Here is a 6,122-nt window from a genome sequence, read left to right on the forward strand (position 1 = left end):
AGGGGCGGCAGTCTGAGACGCGCAGGGGCTGTGGGTGAGGTTCCGGGGGAGGGCGAGCTTGAGCGGCGCGTCAGTGGGCTGAGCCTTGGCTTCAAGGCCCTCGCGAAGCCGGGAAGTGGGTTCCTTCGCGCTGTGCTCTGGCGTTACAGCCGGCTCTTGGGCACTCTCGCCCACCCTGTTTACTCATTTAATTCCCACATACCGTTTCAGCTCAGACCCTTCTTTAACTCCAGACCTGCCACCTGACGATCTCTCTCTAAATGTCCTACAGAGACCTCAGACTCAATCCAAAATTGAGCTCGCCCCTCATCTTTCTCCAGTTTTGCCCCCATCGTGTTTCTCATCTCCGTGGGTGCCCAAGCCAGAAGTCTACCGCTCATCCTTGCTTTTTTCCTCTTCCTCACATCTGCCTCCCGTGGCTTCTACCTTTTAAGAGGCTGAAAGTTAGCAGAATATGCCACCCCAATATATGCCTTTTTGGCATAAGGTTATTTTAAGCTGATTATTTTGAGAAAAGGGAGAAGTTTTGAAAACAGAGAAGTTACCCTTTTGTAAGGGAAATTTTTAGAATGGAAATCTCCATTTGTAAGGGTGTCTCCCTCTCTGTAGCAGGATGACTAACTCACAGGAGAATCTTCCAGTGAAGTCAGTGAAATCTGCTTAATAAACCTTATCCTTGCTTTTGGTGCTTTTTCCTGATGGCCTTCCTATAACTGGCCTCCCCACAGTTTTCTTTCTGTTGTTAGCTGAAGGAGGTATTTAAGCAGGTATTTTAGGCCACCTCAGGGAGTTACTCATTTCCCCCTGGGTATTTCCTATGTATACATGAGATATACATGCTAATAAACTTCTCGGTTTTTTTTGTTTTCTCTTGTTAAGATGTCTTATTACAAAGATCTCAGCCAAGATCACAGAGAGTAGAGAGAAAATTATTTTTCCTCTCCTAAAAGATCTTTCCAGTTGGTTCAGTTCTCTCAGCCCAGTTCAGCCAGTCCTATCTGTGGCAGGAATCACTGCCACAGGCTCTTATTAATTCTGCCTTCACTCCAGCGGCGACCCCCCCACCCCCCGCCCCAACCATTTCCCACACTGCTGCCAGACTTGTGTAAGATCGTCAGCCCTACTCTCCTTATTAAGTTCCTCAACATTCCCACTGCCCTCAGGACAAAATATAATCTATTTCACTTTTAGGGAACTCAAAATTACTAGTGGTTCCAAACATTAGCAACTCTTCTCTCAACTACTGCCTTTGCGTAAATTCGCTGGTCCGGAAGGCAATGGTCCTCCAGCTCTGGATTTACTTTCTTGGTTATTGAAGACTCCCCATTCATTTGTTACACATTTTTGTTTTCTTGAGGATCTGAATCTCCCTGGAGAAAGATCTCTGGGGCCTGGAGTGGTGCCTTATTCATTTCTACTTCCCCAGTCCCTGTCACATAATCAGTGCTCTGTAAATGTTCAGTGATGACTTTGCTTTCTTATTTAAATATTATTTTATTCCATTAAGATACTATCAGTGTGGGGCTTCCCTGGTGGCAGCAGTGGTTAAGTATCCACCTGCCAATGCAGGGGACACGGGTTCGAGCCCTGGTCCGGAAAGGTCCCACATGCCGCGGAGCAGCTAAGCCTGTGCGCCACAACTACTGAGCCTGCGCTCTAGAGCCCATGAGCCACAACTACTGAGCCCGCGTGCCACAACTACTGAAGCCCGCGCTCCTAGAGCCTGTGCTCTGCAACAAGAGAAGCCAACACAATGGGAAGCCCCCGCACCGCAGCGAAGGGTAGCCCCCGCTCACCGCAACTAGAGAGAGCCCGCGTGCAGCAACAAAGACCCAATGCAGCCAAAAAAAAGAAAAAGAAAAAGAAAAAGATACTATCAGTGTGAAATTAGGGACAATTAACTTTTTTTTTTTTTTTTTGGCTGTGCCTCTCGCCTTGTGGGATCTTAGTTCCCCAACCAGGGATCGAACCCGTGCCCTCTGCAGTGGAAGTGCGGAGTCTTAACCCTGGACCGTCAGGGAAGTCCCTAATTGGAAAAAAATATTCTTCTTTCTCAGGGATTTTATGTAAAAATATATTATGCGAGGATTAAAAATAGTTATTTGCTATTATTTCTCAAGACTGAAAATGTGGTTACCCTCAGTACCACTTTGTTTGGATAATGAAAATTGAAGACAAACTAGTCCTAGAGGACTGGTTTAACCTAGAGGACTGGTTAAATTAACTATGGTATATTCCTACAGTGATATTAAAAAATACCCATGATTGGGACTTCCCTGGTTGTCCAGTGGTTAAGAATCCGCCTTCCAATGCAGGGGATGTGGGTGCCACCCCTGTTTGGGAACTAAGATCCCACATGCCGCGGAGCAACTAAGCCTGCACGAGAAGCCCGTGTGCCGCAACGAAGAGCCCGTGCGCTGTAACAAAGACTCAGCGCAGCTAAAATTAAAAAACAACAAAAAAAGAAATCCATGACTTTTGGTAAGAAAAGCACAGTGCAGACCAAGTAGAGCATGATTCATTTTGCTGAAAGAAAAGGTAATATTGAGAAGAAAAAGTTTTCCTTGCTCCTCTTCAGGTCCTTGGCTGGATCTGAAGATTAAACTGACAAAAACAATTAACAGGAGAAAAGCATACAATGTTTTTAAAAAAATAAATTTATTTATTTATTTTTATTTGGCTGCTTTGGGTCTTCGTTGCTGCGAGTGGGCTTTCTCTAGTTGTGGTGAGCGGGGGCTACTCTTCGTTGTGTTGCTCAGGCCTCTCATTGTGGTGGCTTCTCTTGTTGTGGAGCATGGGCTCTAGGCGTGCGAGCTTCAGTAGTTGTGGCACAAGGGCTCACTAGTTGTGGCTCGCGGGCTCTAGAGTGCAGCCTCAGTAGTTGTGGCGCACAGGCTTAGTTGCTCTGCGGCATGTGGGATCTTCCCAGGCTAGGGCTCGAACCCGTGTCCCCTGCATTGGCAGGCGGATTCTTAACCACTGCGTCACCAGGGAAGTCCCTACAAATTTATTTAATGTAAGTTTTTACGTGACATGGGAGCCTTCATAAGGAAATGAAGACCAAAAGAAACAGTTAAGCCTGAGTATTTTTATGCTAGGTTAAAGGGTAGTAATCTGGGGGGGAACTTAGCAAGACTTGCTCTTTAGAATTCTTCTCAGAGTCTCCTTGTCCTTGGAGATGATGCTCCCTTCCTCTCGGTATACTAAGGGCAGCTCTCACTTGAGAGTTTTATGACCTGTTTCATGGGGTGTGTGTGTGTGTCGGGCATTGAGGGAGTGAGGAGGTCAGAATGACTTTCCTGTTTTCTCAAACTCCTTCAGCTTAAAATACTCAATATGTGGAGGTGCCATATTTTAGGATAGCATGTCCTGAACCCCATCGCTAAGTAGCGCAGTGATGAAGAGAATGCCTCTTCTGGAGCCAAGCTGCCTGGGTTTGAATCTCAGCTCCATCATTTTCTGGCTTTGTGATTTGATTGAGGCTATTTAACTTTCTATGCCTCAGTTTCTTTGTTTATAAAATGGAGATAAAAATAGAATCTATTTAGGTTCTCAGGAAGATTAATTTTGTAAAGTGCTTAGGACTGTAGTGGGACAGTACATGTGTTTAGAAAATAAATCTCTTCATTCACTTGTTACACAAATATTCATTGAGTGTTCATGTGCTAGACATTGATTTAGGGTCATGGGATCTATCAGAGGACAAATCAGGTAAAGTCTCTGCCTCACAGAACCTACATTCTAGGAGGAGAAAGAGCAGACAAGTAAAGAAATGCATGTATGATATTCCGGGGCGGGTTTGTACTCTGAAGAAAAAACATGTTACACAGCGACGTGGTGGTGTGATCGGATTTACATTTTAAACGATTACTTGGCCTTTGTGTGGAGGATTGGGACAAAGACGGTCAAGGGAGTGAGGCGGGGGCTGGGAGGCTATTGCCGGAATCCAAGAACTCTTGGAGCAGCTTGCTAGCACTGGAGGAAGTAAAACGTATGCGGTTGCGTGAAGCATATACTTTGAATATGAGAGTCAGTGGGAGCAGCTGATGGCTGTGAATTCGGAGGACACCAGGTAGGAGATGATACTAACTTAAAGCCACAGATCTAGGTAACCTCCCCTACCGTGAGGTAGATCTAAGACCCAGGAACAAGAGAACCACATTTGCTAGCTAGCCCTGTCCTCTCAGTAATGCTCTTGCTGTAGAGCACTTTTCACTGAGATCCTGTATTATGTACCCATTTTTTTTTTTGTTTTTTTAGTTCTTGATTTCACCAAAAACTTAAGCTCCTTAAGAGAAGGAACCGTGTATATTTACACGGAAAACTGGCATCGAGCGAGCATTGAACGGGAACAATCTGACCAAACTGCCTCCTCTGCTATTTTTGGGAAGGGAACCAATAAGCCTGATTGGAAATGAACACTGTTGCGCTTGATTTGTGTCGCTATATGTCGACCAAAAACGTTCAGTGCTTTTTCACGCCTTCCTTTATTTCGTCAACTTCATCACCTACTGCGAAGCCTTGGAGAGAAACCAGCAGAAAAGTAAAAGAGGCACACTTCGCAAAACGAAGTGAATAATTGGAAAGGAACTCCAACATCCGACACGAGCCTTTGTCTAAATTCCCCCGGGTAATTACAGACAAGTTGTTAAAACACAGGATCAAACATTAACTTCTCGTTTTTTTAACTCCAATATGTACCCCCACTAAAATACGCAACCTCAAAAAATAAAACAAACTCTCAAAACTGTTTCCCTCCCTGGAAATCTTCCGTAAAAGGCGAAAATTCTATACAATCTGAAGAAAAACCACAATATGGTTACTTGCTTCCGCTTGGAACACTCCCAGAACAACGTAACACTCAGCTCAGTTATGGTTGCTCCGCTCCTGCGCAGTTCGCGCTCCCTGCGTGGGATTTACACAGACCATAGATTTCTAATAGGCACTGTCCCCTGCAACAGTGGACAAACCCCGTGGGGGGAACTCAAGCAGCGTGAAACTGTCTTTTCGTGGTGCACCATGGGTATGCAAATCGCAGGCCGTTCCGGCAGCTGGGCGACACCAGCCGCTGGCCAGGCAGGGCGGCACCGTGGGGACCCCAGGGCTGCAGCGCTCTCTCGTCGCTGTGGGTCCTCCCGGGAGCCGGCGCTTCCTTACCCAGGCTGAGGTTAAGTCCTACCATTCGGTACCCTCAGGGACCACCCCTCCCCCCACCCGCCCCCAACCCTGTTCTAGGGACAGAAGCAGAAACGGTCAAGCACAGACACTCAGGGACTTTGGGACCATATAGGAGGCAGGTCACCACCCCTTCTGGAGGAGATGGCATCCAAATTATCTGGAAGGATGGTTCGGGTTTATGGGAGGTGGAAACGTGTTCTCCGCAGAGGGAATGCCCTCTGTGAAGTTATGGGTGGGGAACATAGAAAGTAATCAGTCTGTCTGGAGTAGAGTGTGGTGTGTCTGAATGAGGGTGTGAATCCAGCCAGTCGCTGTCCTGAGAGAGCTGGGATGATGGCAGAGGCTAGATGGAGTTAGGCCTGGAAAGGGCTTGGCTTTGATCTTGTGATATCAGTGATGGGGAGCCATGAACGGGGCTGAATAGTGTGCACTGCCACGCAGGGTGGGCTGTCCTGCAAACACTGGGACTTGCCCCCAAGACTGGCTGTGGTCAGTGCCCCGGAACTGACCATTCCTGGGGTGGTCCGGCTCCAACTGGCTGGAATTCTTCAGCTGCTGCCACACCAGGACACTGGGCAATGTTTCAGGGTTATTCACTAAGCATGCAGTTGGAGCACAGACTTTCAGCATAGCTAATATCCCACAAACTACAGAAATAGAGAGCACCTATGAGAAGCCGGGTGATGTCTTACATAAATATTTCATTTAAAATCCTGAAAGGAAAAACTAGTACCCTACAAGATAGGCTCTAATCTTCCCATTTCACAGATGAAGACGCTGAGGCTCAGAGAGGTTCTCTGACTTTTCCAGGTCACTCAGCTGGTAAGTGGCACCGATGGAGTGACATCTTTTGCACTATTCCAGCCTGGTGAGCTCTCCTGCTCTACCCAAAAGCCCCTCCAAAGTGACCCAAACACTACTGGCTCCAAATCCAGTGTCCATCC

Source organism: Stenella coeruleoalba (genome assembly GCF_951394435.1).
Source record: "Stenella coeruleoalba genome assembly, chromosome: 1".
NCBI classification, from domain to species: Eukaryota; Metazoa; Chordata; class Mammalia; order Artiodactyla; family Delphinidae; genus Stenella; species Stenella coeruleoalba.